This window comes from Lathyrus oleraceus, chromosome 3 (genome assembly GCF_024323335.1).
Source record: "Lathyrus oleraceus cultivar Zhongwan6 chromosome 3, CAAS_Psat_ZW6_1.0, whole genome shotgun sequence".
Classification (NCBI taxonomy): domain Eukaryota; kingdom Viridiplantae; phylum Streptophyta; class Magnoliopsida; order Fabales; family Fabaceae; genus Lathyrus; species Lathyrus oleraceus.
In genome coordinates, this window is record NC_066581.1 from 90,059,559 (window position 1) to 90,076,535 (window position 16,977).

A 16,977-nucleotide genomic window follows, 5' to 3' on the forward strand; every position below is an offset into this window, starting at 1 on the left:
GCCTCCACCGTGCGTTATTTATCCCAAAGGAGGGAAAGGAAACGCTCGAAGTAAACCTGGAAAGGAAATGGTCTTACGACCAGAGATTGCAAGAATCGGGAGTCGGTTACGCAAGGGGAAGGTATTAGCACCCCCTTACGTCCGTCGTACTCGACGGGATCCACGCTCAGAAAGAATAGAATAAGGTTGCTGAATAACTGCTCAAAAACTGCACGCACTGGAATAAAACACAGATGAACAAAGACGGAGAAAGCGGACTCGGCAGGATGTCGCATCCTGGGCCTACGTAGTTTGTCAGACACAAACATCAGAGTCGACGTAGTTCGGGGGAATGGGGAACGTGCTCGCTAGGATATCGCATCTTATGCATACGTATCTTCTCTAACCAGAGAAGAATCAGAGCACTCGTAGCTTGACTAACGCACGCCGAAACAAAAACACTGAAACGGGGACGCTGAGACGTCAAACGAAACACACAACCGGAAACGGAATGCCAATCGCTGGTCTTACATTCGACTCTGAACAAACAAACAAACGGGAAATCGAATGCCAATAGATGGACTTACATCAGACTCTGAACAAACAAACGCAAATAAGATACGGAATGCCAATCGCTGGTCTTACATCCATCTCCTAACACACTCAACACAAAAGGGTTGAAAAAGAAAAAGGGCGAACAAAACACACGCAACAAAGCAAAAAGGGCGCCCGGAGAGATCAGCTCAATCTCCTGCCTACGTACCTCATCTGGTATGAGGATCAGGGCGACGTAGTTCCCCTTAACAGGGAAAAACTATTCCTAACCAGAGACTAGGGAGATAACAACTAAAAGGGAGACTACGACTCGAGCCTAGAAGTTGTCATGCAAACGATCCCTATGTTGAGGTCTCTAATCAGATCCTAACTCGCACAGGAAGCAAGCTAGCCTAAACAACAAGTAATCAAGCACAGGTGAACAAGTATCACACGCTATATGCAAACAAGCGGCTCATACAAGGCTGGGCTTTAGTCAAGGGGTCATATCAACCTCGACAAAAAAGCCAACACTGGAAGGGGTGTCTGAGGCTCTTAACCACTGACATTGACCGTCAGGGTGAGCAGATGAAAGGTAATGAGGATAAGACCTCATAGCTCTTAACCCGGGCCTGGGTGAGCTTGAATCAATGAAAGTGTGGGGATCCAGAATGAGGGACCCTACTCCACATGACTGATTCTATATACAAGATCTTTGGTGTTTATTCAAAAGCATCAGCACGTAGTGCGAGCATGATAAAAGACTTAACTGAATAGCAGGGGATTGATTGCAAATCCCTTCTATATGCCAATGCCTCTTCACTTAGTAGGACTTTGAAGTACATGGCACAAATATAAACAACCACAAACATTGCCTCTTAAGGAAGGCTTCAGACAGGTGCCTGCCAAAGATAGCAGGTCTTCCAGACTACATGAAGTTAGAGAGGTTACCTAGGTGGTATGCCAACCACAAGCAAAGAAAAGCAACTCAATCAATGAGTTAAAGCAACTAAAGTACCTGTAAGAAAGTCAAACAAGTCAATATGGTATTCAGACAACCAAACAATCAACAACAGTCAGACAATCCCAATATGTACAACAAGTAAGCCATAGAAGGCAAACCCTCAAGTGATTCACTACCAAAGGACCTACAAAATAACCAAAGGTTAGTAAACAAGGCAAATAGCAAAGCTCAAATGATGAGGTAACATCAACCATGTAGATGAATGCTTGATCCTGAAATACAAAACTCAAATTGTGAGTTCAAACCCCTAGGGCAAAGCCTAGGGTCAAAGGTGAAGCAAAAAATCAAAACAACAACCAATATTCAACATAAAGCTCATTTAAACAAGTGATAACATGTCATAAAAAGGACCAAGTCAAAAGCATCAAGCAAAGTCATGTAGTGAGCAAGAGAAGGCAAAGACACACAATGGTGGTCACACTTGAGCATCAAGAAGAGAAAATGCACATTAAATCAGAAACACATCCAATAATCATGAAACTTTTTATGCAAGTTCAACATATTAAACACAATCATCATGCAAAAAATTGGAAACAGAGGACATCAATTGGCATGGATATGAAAATGAATAAGATCAACATCCAAATGTGTGACACACATTGTCACACCCTAAGTTCATGTGCCTAAAACAGAAATGACAAATGCTAAAAATGCCAAACCAATTCTCAAAGATCATGTTATATGTTAGTATTCAGCATACAAAATTTCATGGCAATTGGAGAAAGTATGAGGATTTCACAGGCCAAATAACATAACATATCACATTTTGCATCATACTCAAATACTCAAGCTCAATCAAAAATCCAGAAGTGCTAACATCAGGAAAATCACATTAAAAAATACTAGACATCACAAGGATCATGTAGCAAAAAATTGCATTCAAATTGGACTTGTTTTCAATTTATTATGATTTTTTGAAGTTGGATAAAAAATATTTGAATTAATGAATAAAAGCACATGTTAAATTGGAGGGAAATGATAAAAGGTTGAGCAATTTGAAAATGTGCGCTCAGAGGGAATCAAACTGGGTGCATATGAAAATGAAGCGCGCTGAAACAAATAATTCCAAAATGTCACAGCCAAGAATCGAATGGTGTATGCGTATCAAAATGCAGCGCCTAACTAAATGAGTTGGCATCCAGTCAGCGTGGTCAAGCGCATGTGGATTAGTCAAGCAAGCCATAGCCTATCAATTGGCCAACAGGTGCGCTCGCGTGGCACATGACATGGACAAACCCTAACATTAATCATCCAGACTGCGCTCACTATTCACAGCGGTGGCCTAAGGCGGTTTCCACCGTCTTCTCCAACAAGACGGTGGCTGCACAGTGATATTTTTCACAATTTTTTTCCAGATTTCATAAACAAGTACACTAATCGAAAGCTTATCACATGTAGGTTCCAAATCTACCATCAATTACCCTTAACAATCCATGAATAATGAGAATCAAACCAAAACATTTCTTGACATACAAACTTTAAATCCAGATATCTCAGTCAATACTCAACCATTTTTCATGAGTTTTATATCAGCGTGCTCATCATGAATAGATCTACAACATTATGGCAATAAAATAGAGAAAAGTGAAGGTCGAAACTCACCTTGTTTGAAGAGCAGTTGGCGAAAACAGTGTATTCAAGGCCTAACAATGTCCAGATCCACTTCCTTTGAGCTCCACTGAAGTTTGATGCAAGAAATGGCACGTGAAAAGACCTGAATCAAGCTCAATTTGGAGTTTCCATTAATGCCTTCAAGCTTGTGGTATGCACGAATTTGAGATGAATTCCACCAAATACACGTTGAATCATGCTCAGTAACACTCCATACTCATGATTATGCAAGAAAAATCAAGGTTTATGTGTAGAATTTTGAAAAATCAAGAGAGTGAAAATTGAGAGTGGAAGAGGATTCTAGATCTGAAAATGTGTGTAATGAGCAAGACAGTTAAGATTAAGCTTTTATACCATCTCCTAATTACTCTGAAATTGTTATTAGGCCAAGGTTAATGGAAATTAGCAAGATATAAGGTGTATGCACAAATGGTAAAAACACCCTTGCATGGTGAAAGCATACGTGAACAGTACCACATGAGGGCTCAAATTCACTTAAAATCATCCCATGCATATGTTGGAATTGGAATTTTGTTCATGTGATCAACAAATTTTGAATTTGGTATTTTCCTTCCAAAATGGACATGCATGAACAAATGATTGTATGAGATAATTTCATGCAATGTCATGATGTATTTGGAAAATATGAGTCATAAGGAGCATAATGCAAAAAGAGGCACTCAAATTGGAGCTTTGGTTCAAAAGATATGGCTTGTTGAAGTTTCATGCACACTTTGCAATCAATGGATCATAACTCCTTAACCATTCATCAGATGCTCATGATCTTAGACTTTTTGGAAATGGGAGAGAAAGATCTTCAACTTTAATGTTGGACAAAAATTCATTTGAAGCCTCCTTGGTGTTGGAAAGTTTGGTTGAAGTTGGACCAAAAACTTGCCATTTTTGGAAACTTGAAATTACAGGTCACTTTCCATTTTGGGAAACTTTTGATCTGGCTTCAAAATCTTCAATGTAGATGTTTGACATGATGAATAAACCTCTTTTGGACATGAATGAAGTGTCTCAAACCATTTCTCCACCCCAAAGCCCTCAGTTGACTTTCAGTTGACTTTCATGGGCCCCAGATGACCTGGACATGCACTGATGACTTTTGAGCCTTCAACACTTGGTACAATAACTTCAAAATGAACCCTGATTCATATAAGCTCTCTATAATTCTCATATGGATTTCATCTCAAGAAAATGCTTGGTCTCTTGCCCTGAGGAATTCTCTTGATGCCAGTTCTAGTTGCCAGGATGCAATGCAATATGCAATGTTAATGACCTAAAAATGAAATGAATGCATGAATCGGGGGTGCAAATTTGAGGTGCTACAGCTTCCCCTATTCAATCAACTGGGAACCTGAACGGATGAGAGCAACGACTGTCAGACTTTCAAGGTAAACAGGGATTGAATACCAAAAGAACCATAGAATTTTCACTCTGCGGGGGATGATCAAAGGAACAATCGACTTGATATACACTGATATCAAGGAAAGCGAGGCCATTTACCGATGGCGGCTGGTGGAACAGTCGACTTGATATACACTGATATCAAGGAAAGCGAGGCCATTTACCGATGGCGGCTTCAAAACAGTCGACTTGATATACACAAATATCAAGGAAAGCGAGGCCATTTACCGATGGCGGCTTCAAAACAATCGACTCGATATACACTGATATCAAGGAAAGCGGGGCCATTTACCGATGGCGGCTGGTGGAACAGTCGACTTGATATACACTGATATCAAGGAAAGCGGGGCCATTTACCCATGGCGGCTTGTGGAACAATCGACTTGATATACACTGATATCAAGGAAAGCGAGGCCATTTACCGATGGCGGCTTGATCTGGGGAGGAGGAGGTATTTACAACTGGAACCAGACAAGACGTTTACCGACGAATCTACTGGGGATTTTGATATTCATCAAAGAAAGACTACACGACCAGACATTTACCGATGACTGGAAAAAAAGATACACAACCAGACGTCAACGGACGAATGGGAAAAAACTCGACGTTTACTGAAATCGAAAGATGATGTTTACCGACACCAAAAGAAAGCACGACCAGACATTTACCGATGACTGGAAAAAAGATACACAACCAGACGTCAACGGACGAATGGGAAAAAACTCGACGTTCACCGACATCGAAAGATGATGTTTACCGACACCAAAAGAAAGCACGACCAGACATTTACCGAAGATTCGGAAAGAAGATACACAACCAGACGTCAATGGACGAATGGGAAGAGAAACCACGACCAGACGCCAACGGACGAATGGGAAAGAGAAACCACGACCAGACGCCAACAGACGAATGGGAAAGAGAAACCACGACCAGACGCCAACGGACGAATGGGAAGAGAAAGCACGACCAGACGCCAACGAACGAATGGGAAAAGAAACCACGACCAGACGCCAACGGACGAATGGGAAGAGAAACCACGACCAGACGCCAACGGACGAATGGGAAGAGAAACCACGACCAGACGCCAACGGACGAATGGGAAAGAGAAACCACGACCAGACGCCAACGAACGAATGGGAAGAGAAACCACGACCAGACGCCAACGGACGAATGGGAAAAGAAACCACGACCAGACGCCAACGGACGAATGGGAAAGAGAAACCACGACCAGACATCAACGGATGAATGGGAAGAGAAACCATGACCAGATGCCAACGGACGAATGAGAAAGAGAAACCACGACCAGACGCCAACGGACGAATGGGAAGAGAAACCACGACCAGACGCCAACGGACGAATGGGAAGAGAAACCATGACCAGACGCCAACAGACGAATGGGAAAGAAACCACGACCAGACGCCAACGGACGAATGGGAAAGAGAAAGCACGACCAGACATCAACGGATGAATGGGAAGAGAAACCACGACCAGACGCCAACGGACGAATGGGAAGAGAAACCACGACCAGACGCCAACGGACGAATGGGAAAGAGAAACCACGACTAGACGCCAACGGACGAATGGGAAGAGAAACCACGACCAGACGCCAACGGACGAATGGGAAGAGAAACCACGACCAGATGCCAACGGACGAATGGGAAAGGGACTCGATGTTACGGACATCGAAAGATGATGTCTACTGACACCAAAAGAAAGGAGACCCACACGGGGATCAACACGACACCTACCTGTATTGCAAGGACGACATCTACCTATGTCAAACAAGGCAAACACTTGCCAGGGACTACACTAGGGAGTTAAGCTTTCCTTCCACGGACGGATGAGGAAATAAACCTCTCTAGGGATTACCAATCTTGAACGCTGTCAAGAGCAACTGCAGCAAATGCGTAATACGGATGTTGAAAACTGATCCGCCTCTACTGGGGATACGATCCAAGCCCGCAAGATACAAGGGGAGGAAAACTCCTGCTGGGAAAGTAAATGATCACCTTGCTGAGCTCGCAATTCTGATTTAATCTTCCACCTCTGTGGGGAGTAGCACTGCTGGGGACGCTTGCTGATATGTCATTCTCGAAACGGCAGAGAAACCCACTCAACTAGGGAGTCACTTGTTGGGAAAACACCAACCTCTCAACCATGCTGGGGAAACCAATTCTGAAATCGACCCAAACGACCCAACGTCACGATGCTAAACTCCTCAGAATAACATCTTCACCAACCATCTCACTCAACTCTTGAATGGTAACCACGGCTGGGACCAGCTTATGCTTGCAATGCTGATGCATGAATTTTACAGCGTAATGCTCCATAACCATGGAAATGCTACGCAATTAATGATGCAATATGCTATGCTTTTCTAAATGATGAATGCATAAAAATATATCCCTCTCCGGGGACTCTACTGGGGAGCTCGAGGAACTCTGTTGAGGAACTCAATATCACTCCGATTTCCACTCTGCTGGGGAATAGCACTGCTGTTGGGGAAAGAATGATCCTCACTGGGGATGGCCTCCACTGAACCCGATCCACTTGGGGACTTCGCTGGGGAGAACAACCCACACCCGCATTGGGGAAACAACCCTCTCAATCCTGCTGGGGATTATAGCAACCTCCAGACCCGCTGGGGAACTAACAGTCCTCAGACTTGCTGGGGAAATACTCTTCTCGACCCTGCTGGGGATTACATTCTCAACCCTGCTGGGGAAGATAACCCCTCTCAGGCCTGATTGCCGAGGAAACACCGCTCTCGAATCCGCCGGGGAGATAACGACCTCGAACCCGCGGAGAAGATACGGCTTATTGGACACGGACCTCCCGTCGACTCGTCGAACACTGGTGTTCACCATCCCACCACAGTGTTGACTTTCCACTTTTGAGAGCTCCTAGACTCATCCAGTCTCTTCTGATTCATCACCTTGTATTCTCGGCTTTTCTCTACTTCGAGGCAATCGATCTCCTCAGATCTGGGCCAACTCTCTAGTCCTTAGACTTTGAAGAGTCTTCTTGATTACCCTCTAGGATCGTTGTCATTCTTTCGCCGTCTTTTCACCGTTCCTCAATCCCTTGCCCCTGATCGGATTCTGCGGGGATCTCTTATCAAAATGCTTCACATCATAACCTGCAAGTGAGTGGAAATATCTAACAGCCTCTGCAAAAGAGATCGTCAGATAAAAACGTGCCCCAGGCGTGCCAAAATTTCAACACCTAGGTCACTCAGGCTTCTGAATAAGATTTCACGTCTTCAATCTTGTAAACATGCATCGGAAGGGACCTCTATGTTTTAAAATGCAAAGATTCTTTATCAAAATAAACTGATGTTTTTGCAATCAAAGCGGTAATGAAAACAAAAACCAAAATTATTTGACTGAACATGCATTTATTGACTGAAAAAGGTGTGGCTCGTAACAAAGCAGCACAAAGGAAGCAATCCCTGAAAAGAGGTAATTGTGCACAAAAGGAAAAATCTATCCTAATGGCAATGTGAAACCATGATCTCATCGAGTTCCAACTCGGTTACACCCCATATGTCCTCAAGACTCTCCGTACTTTCTGCCTTCTGAATAAGACGCTTCCTACTGATCTTTGCCGGAGATTATCCAGGTGTCTTAACCAAAGTACAAACGATCATGCTGGACGCAGTTGTTCGTTTCAATCCCTCTTTTGCCTGGACCGCCCTTTCGGGTTTTCAGTCCACCGGGATACCCTTTTTTGCCCAAGCCTCCCTTGTGGGGTTTTCGATTTGCCGGGTGTACAGTTTTTTCTTTTTATCCCTAATTTTTGCCCGAACCTTTTTCATTTTTTTTTGTTCGCCCGGATGCCCTTTTTTGCCTGGACTCTTTTTTCTTTTCGTCCAGCGGGTCTCTTACACGAAGTATTTTTTAACTGCATCCGCATTCACAGGGGATGGAAAATCCTCACCATCCATGGTCGTTAACAACAAGGCTCTGCCAGAGAAAACATTCTTGACCACGAATGGGCGTTCATAACTGTGTGTCCACTTGCCCCTACGATCGTTTTAAGGAGGAAGGATCCCTTTCAACACCACGTCTCCCACATGATACACACGAGATCGCACCTCTTGGTCAAAAGCACGTCTCAGTCGCTGTTGGCACAACTGCCCATGACAAACAGTTGCCAGTCTCTTTTTCCCAATTAGGCTCAACTCTTCGTACCGAGTCCCTACCCACTCAGCCTTTTCCGATTTCATCCATCATAACTCTCAATGACGGAGTCTGGACCTCAACTGGTAACATAGCGTCCATTTCATATGAGCGAGAAAGGTTTTGCCCCAGTAGATGTATGCACCAAGGTTCGATACCAGGATACAAGCTTCGTGTTCAGCCACGCTGTTGGTGCATTCAAATTTTAGCCGGGCAACAAAAGGAACGTGGGATCCCTTTGGCGTAACCAAAGCAACACCAACTCTGTTTCCATTTACGTTAACGACCCCATCAAACATCGGAATCCGTTCGGATTCAGGGTCAGGCCCCTCCTCCGGGATTGGTTCCTCACAATCTTTTGATTTGAGAACCATGATGTCCTCATCAGGGAACTCAAACGTCATCGGTTGATATCCTCAATGGGTTACTGGGCGAGGTAATCAGACAATACACTCCCCTTGATTGCTTTCTGAGAGGTATACTGTATATCAGAATCAGTCAAAATCATTTGCCATCTCGCAACCCGTCCGGTCAATGCTGGCTTCTCAATGATGGCTTCTCAAATACATACTTGATCGGATCCATCTTGGAAATCCATAAAGTGGTATGAACCAGCATATACTGTCTTAGTCGGCGAGCAACCTATGCCAAAGTACAACAAGTTTTCTCGAGCAGTGAATATTTTGTTTCACAGTCGATAAAATTTTTGCTAAGGTAAATTGCATGCTCTTTTCGACCAGACTCGTCATGCTGCCCCAGTACACACCTCATAGACCCCTTGAGGACTGTCAAATACGGAATTAATGGTCATCCCTGCACAAGGGGTATCAGAATCGGAGGTTCCTGCAAATATTCTTTTATTATTTCAAATGCCCCTTGGCAATCATTATTCCACCTGACCGTTTGATCTCCTTTTTTTCCAACAGCTTGAATGGGTTCACACGTGGCTGTTAGATGAGATGTGAACCATGAAATGCAGTTCAATCTACCTAAGAAACCACGTACCTCCTTTTCTGTTCTCGGTTCAGGCATTTCTTGTGTTACTTGTTCTTTTTTTTTTTTTTTTTTTTTAGCAGGATCAACCTCGATTCCTCTTTCCGCTCACAATAAGCCCCATCAACTTACTGGACCGCACTTCGAAAGTGCACTTATTCGGATTCAACCTCAGTTGGAACTGTCTCAACCGGTCGAACAACTTGCCCAGATCTACCAAATGCCCCTCTTCTGTCTGGGACTTTGCTATCATGTCATCAACATAGCATTCGGTTTCATGATGAATCATGTCATGAAACAAAGTCACCATGGCACTTTGATGCGTGGCACCGACGCTTCTTGAGACCGAATGGAATCACCTATAGCAACAAGTGCCCCATGGTATGATGGACGTTGTCTTCTCCATATCATCTGGCGACATTTTGATTTTATTATAGCCAGCAAAGCCATCCACGAAGGAAAACACCGAGAATTAAGCTATATTATCTACCAACACATCGATGTGAGGTAATGGGAAATCATCCTTCGGGCCAGCTCTGCTCAAATCCCGGTAGTCCACACACATTCTCACCTTCTCATCCTTTTTCGGCACCGACTTCTGCTTCACTGGAGGACAGTCTTCTCTCAATGGTAGCTTGTGCACAACAATATCGGTATCCAACCCTGTCATATCTTGATAAGACCAGGCGAAGATATCAACATACTCTTTCAACAGTGCTACCATTCTGCTCTTGACATTTGCCTCAAAAGCGGCCCCAACCTTCCTTTCAGACCTCCTCGGTGCACCAATTAACAATCTTGACTTATTCCTCGTGCGGTTGAATCACCTTCTCCTTTTGTTTCAACAACCTGGCTAATCTTCCAGCAGATCACAATCTTCTTCGCCTTCTTCTTTGGCATGATAGATCGGATTGTCGAAGTCATACAAAGGTGTAACCGAATTGTTATCAATGAGATCAGGAGAATAGTCGCATTTACATGAATGCGGATTCATGCATTGCTTTTGAGGTCGGAACAAGGCAAATCAACAAAAAGGAAAATGAAAACAAACATTGCCATTTTTATTTTTAAAACTGCAAAAATAAATGAAAAACAGGGAACACCGCTTTTACTACAAAAACATCCATTCATTAATGATGCAAAATGTTGCAAAATGAAACACATGAGGTGGCCCTTACAATGGACCATTACGTTTCGGGCAAAACGTATGACTTTCATGCAAACAGAATTGAAAAACAGAAATATTACTCTTCAGGATGAGTGACAGTGATGATCTTTGAGGCCTTCCAGTTCCCTGGTACGCACGATTTTATCCACGAGTCAAACTCGCAGTCACTGTCAATCTCTTCACCCACCGCACAGGCGTGACCTGGATCCAGCATCCCAACACTGATGAACATGAACGGTTGACGACATCCTCTGTTTTGCTCAGACGAGCCTTGGTCCGACTGATAGCCAACCCCGAACCTATCTGCTTTCGCCGCCTGTTTTCCTTTTGCCCTGGCTAAATCCTTGGCCTTATCCACCTTTTCGGCGATCGCTTTCTGCCCCAAGGCGAACCCTTGCATGACGCTGATCACCTCACTCATTTTCTCTTTCATCTCGAGAATGTCAGTGTTGGACGAATCCATCAGTCTGGGTTTGTTGCGCCTGATAGGGTATCTGTGCGGACGAGCTATGCGCAGAGGAACGACCCGGTGTGGGCGAGCAATGATTCCTGAGTCAACCAAACAGGTCAGATACTGACACCTACAAAACAGAAAACAGGTTAGTATGACTCACACATGAATGCAATGTCTATCCGTATGAGGAACATTCTGTCCTTCGATTCTGGCTTCATCGAGACAGATGATAATTTGACAATAACATTCTGGCATCAGGATGTCTCTCAACCAGAATCTCAATCGAGAATGTACCCTGAGTATGGATAGACATGAGTTAGATGCATATGAATGCGAAATGGGAATGATGCAGATGCATGAATGCAAGTCACTGTGCCATCTTCCAAATCATCTGAAGATCAACTGTACTGGACCGATCTCTGAACTGATTACAATCATCTGAGGGCCCGGGTAACCATAAATCCAACTCATGAGGTTCCGAAATAAACGGAACGGAGAATATATCACTATCATCACAGGAAATCCACTGAATGGATGATGACAAGATCCTCTAAACAGGCGCCTTCAAATTCAACCCAGGGATCCAAAATAAACGAAACCCGCTGATAAGTACCACGAACAGAACTCCGGCGTGTCATAAATAAATCCATAAATCCATCTGAACCATAGTCACCATCAGTACCTGCAAATGATTCAATCTCAACCCACTCACGGGTGTCATCTAGGCTAGGGTAAGGTCAAGAGAAACACAGGATAAACAATCCTTTCAAGAATATCATCATATGCACACCAGGTCTATGCAACAATAATACCCCATCAGAATCTGAACTGCTCGTGATATCATGTTCCGCTAAGTGGCGCCATACCACCCGCTTCCCATGAATCACTCTATTCTTAGGTGTCCTAAAGTTCACTCATAGCCTGGGTATTGGGCCTTTTACCTCTTATGATCCCCACCCAACAGAGAAACAGATACACAGCCAACACAATGATAATATGATGCATGCAAACATATATGCAAATATATACAGTCACAACATAATTATAGATGCAATAAATAAAGCAGTACAAGCAACCAAAACTATCCTAGAGAGCGCTAAGATTGACTCGCTTAGGGAAGATGGACTAGCAATAAGTCAACTTCTTATGTCCCCAGCAGAGTCGCCAGCTGTCGCATACGCGAAAAACAACCGGCGGGAAAAGACCCAGAGCCGCCACCGTGCGTTATTTATCCCAAAGGAGGGAAAGGAAACGCTCGAAGTAAACCTGGAAAGGAAATGGTCTTACGACCAAATATTGCAAGGATCGGGAGTCGGTTACGCAAGGGGAAGGTATTAGCACCCCCTTACGTCCATCGTACTCGACGGGATCCACGCTCAGAAAGAATAGAATAAGGTTGCTGAATAACTGCTCAAAAACTGCACGCACTGGAATAAAACACAGATGAATGAAGACGGAGAAAGCGGACTCGGCAGGATGTCGCATCCTAGGCCTACGTAGTTTGTCAGACACAAACATCAGAGTCGACGTAGTTCGGGAGAATGGGGAACGTGCTCGCTAGGATATCGCATCTTATGCATACGTATCTTCTCTAACTAGAGAAGAATCAGAGCACTCGTAGCTCGACTAACGCACGCCGAAACAAAAACACTGAAACGGGGACGCTGAGACGTCAAACGAAACACACAACTGGAAACGGAATGTCAATCGCTGGTCTTACATCCGACTCCGAACAAACAAACAAACGGGAAACCGAATGCCAATAGATGGACTTACATCAGACTCCGAACAAACAAACGCAAATAAGATACGGAATGCCAATCACTGGTCTTACATCCATCTCCTAACACACTCAACACAAAAGGGTTGAAAAAGAAAAAGGGCGAACAAAACACACGCAACAAAGCAAAAAGGGCGCCCTGAGAGAGCAACTCAATCTCCTCCCTACGTACCTCATCTAGTATGAGGATCAGGGCGACGTAGTTCCCCTTAACTGGGAAAAACTATTCCTAACCAGAGGCTAGGGAGATAACAACTAAAAGGGAGACTACGACTCGAGCCTAGAAGTTGTCATGCAAACGATCCCTATGTTGAGGTCTCTAATCAAATCCTAACTCGCACAGGAAGCAAGCTAGCCTAAACAACAAGTAAACAAGCATAGGTGAACAAGTATCACACGCTATATGCAAACAAGTGGCTCATACAAGGCTGGGCTTTAGTCAAGGGGTCATATCAACCTCGACAAACAAGCCAACATTGGAAGGGGTGTCTGAGGCTCTTAACCACTGACATTGACCGTCAGGGTGAGCAGATGAAAGGTAATGAGGATAAGACCTCATAGCTCTTAACCCGGGCCTGGGTGAGCTTGAATCAATGAAAGTGTGGGGATTCAGAATGAGGGACCCTACTCCACATGACTGACTCTATATACAAGATCTTGGGTGTTTATTCAAAAGCATCAGCACGTAGTGTGAGCATGATGAAATACTCAACTGAATAGCAGGGGATTGATCTCAAATCCCTTTTATCTTCGAATGCCTCTTCACTTAGGAGGACTTTGAAGTACATGGCATAAATATAAACAACCACAAACATTGCCTCTTAAGGAGGGCTTCAGATAGGTGCCTGCCAAAGATAGCAGGTCTTCCAGACTACATGAAGTTAGAGAGGTTACCTAGGTGGTATGCCAACCACAAGCAAAGCAAAGCAACTCAAGCAATGAGTTAAAGCAACTAAAGTACCTGTAAGAAAGTCAAACAAGTCAATATGGTATTCAGACAACCAAACAATCAACAACAGTCAGACAATCCCAATATGTACAACAAGTAAGCCATAGAAGGCAACCACTCAAGTGATTCACTACCAAAGGACCTACAAAATAACCAAAGGTTAGTAAACAAGGCAAATAGCAAAGCTCAAATGATGAGGTAACATCAACCATGTAGATGAATGCTTGATCCTGAAATACAAAACTCAAATTGTGAGTTCAAACCCCTAGGGCAAAGCCTAGGGTCAAAGGTGAAGCAAAAAATCAAAACAACAACCAATATTCAACATAAAGCTCATTTAAACAAGTGAGAACATGTCCTAAAAAGGACCAAGTCAAAAGCATCAAGCAAAGTCATGTAGTGAGCAAGAGAAGGCAAAGACACACAATGGTGGTCACACTTGAGCATCAAGAAGAGAAAATGCACATTAAATCAGAAACACATCCAATAATCATGAAACTTTTTATGCAAGTTCAACATATTAAACACAATCATCATGCAAAAAATTGGAAACAGAGGACATCAATTGGCATGGATATGAAAATGAATAAGATCAACATCCAAATGTGTGACACACATTGTCACACCCTAAGTTCATGTGCCTAAAACATAAATGACAAATGCTAAAAATGCCAAACCAATTCTCAAAGATCATGTTATATGTTAGGATTCATCATACAAAATTTCATGGCAATTGGAGAAATTATGAGGATTTCACAGGCCAAATAACATAACATATCACATTTTGCATCATACTCAAATACTCAAGCTCAATCAAAAATCCAGAAGTGCTAACATCAGGAAAATCACATTAAAAAATACTAGACATCACAAGGGTCATGTAGCAAAAAATTGCATTCAAATTGGACTTGTTTTCAATTTATTATGATATTTTGAAGTTGGATAAAAAATATTTGAATTAATGAATAAAAGCACATGTTAAATTGGAGGGAAATGATAAAAGGTTGAGCAATTTGAAAATGTGTATGCGTATCAAAACGCAGCGCCTAACTAAATGAGCTGGCATCCAGTCAGCGTGGTCAAGCGCATGTGGATTAGTCAAGCAAGCCATAGCCTATCAATTGGCCAACAGGTGCGCTTGCGTGGCACATGACATGGACAAACCCTAACATTAATCATCCAGACTGCGCTCACTATTCACAGCGGTGGCCTAAGGCGGTTTCCACCGTCTTCTCCAACAAGACGGTGGCTGCACAGTGATATTCTTCATAATTTTTTTCCAGATTTCATAAACAAGTACACTAATCGAAAGCTTATCACATGTAGGTTCCAAATCTACCATCAATTACCCCTAACAATCCATTAATAATGAGAATCGAACCAAAACATTTCTTGACATACAAACTTTAAATCCAGATATCTCAGTCAATACTCAACCATTTTTCATGAATTTTATATCAGCGTGCTCAGCATGAATAGATCTACAACATTATGGCAATAAAATAGAGAAAAGTGAAGGTCGAAACTCACCTTGTTTGAAGAGCAGTTGGCGAAAACAGTGTATTCAAGGCCTAGCAATCCACTTCCTTTGAGCTCCACTGAAGTTTGATCCAAGAAATGGCACGTGAAAAGACCTGAATCAAGCTCAATTTGGAGTTTCCATTAATGCCTTCAAGCTTGTGGTATGCATGAATTTGAGATAAATTCCACCAAATACACGTTGAATCATGCTCAGTAACACTCCATACTCATGATTATGCAAGAAAAATCAAGGTTTATGTGTAGAATTTTGAAAAATCAAGAGAGTGAAAATTGAGAGTGGAAGAGGATTCTAGATCTGAAAATGTGTGTAATGAGCAAGACAGTTACAATTAAGCTTTTATACCATCTCCTAATTACTCTGAAATTGTTATTAGGCCAAGGTTAATGGAAATTAGCAAGATATAAGGTGTATGCACAAATGGTAAAAACACCCTTGCATGGTGAAAGCATACGTGAACAGTACCACATGAGGGCCCAAATTCACTTAAAATCATCCCATGCACATGTTGGAATTGGAATTTTGTTCATGTGATCAACCAATTTTGAATTTGGTATTTTCCTTCCAAAATGGACATGCATGAACAAATGATTGTATGAGATAATTTCATGCAATGTCATGATGTATTTGGAAAACATGAGTCATAAGGAGCATAATGCAAAAAGAGGCACTCAAATTGGAGCTTTGGTTCAAAAGATACGGCTTGTTGAAGTTTCATGCACACTTTGCAATCAATGGATCATAACTCCTTAACCATTCATCAGATGCTCATGATCTTGGACTTTTTGGAAATGGGTGAGAAAGATCTTCAACTGTCATGTTGGACAAAAATTCATTTGAAGCTTCCTTGGTGTTGGAAAGTTTGGTTGAAGTTGGACCAAAAAAGTTGCCATTTTTGGAAACTTGAAATTACAGGTCACTTTCCATTTTGGGAAACTTTTGATCTGGCTTCAAAATCTTCAATGTAGATGTTTGACATGATGAATAAACCTCTTTTGGACATGAATGAAGTGTCTCAAACCATTTCTCCACCCCAAAGCCCTCAGTTGACTTTCATGGGCCCAGATGACCTGGACATGCACTGATGACTTTTGAGCCTTCAACACTTGGTACAATAGCTTCAAAATGAACCCTGATTCATATAAGCTCTCTAGAATTCTCATGTGGCTTTCATCTCAAGAAAATGCTTGGTCTCTTGCCCTGAGGAATTCTCTTGATGCCAGTTCTAGTTGCCAGGATGCAATGCAATATGCAATGTTAATGTAATGTTAATGACCTAAAAATGAAACGAATGCATGAATCGGGGGTGCAAATTTGAGGTGCTAAAAAATTCAACTTGCAAGGGCATGTG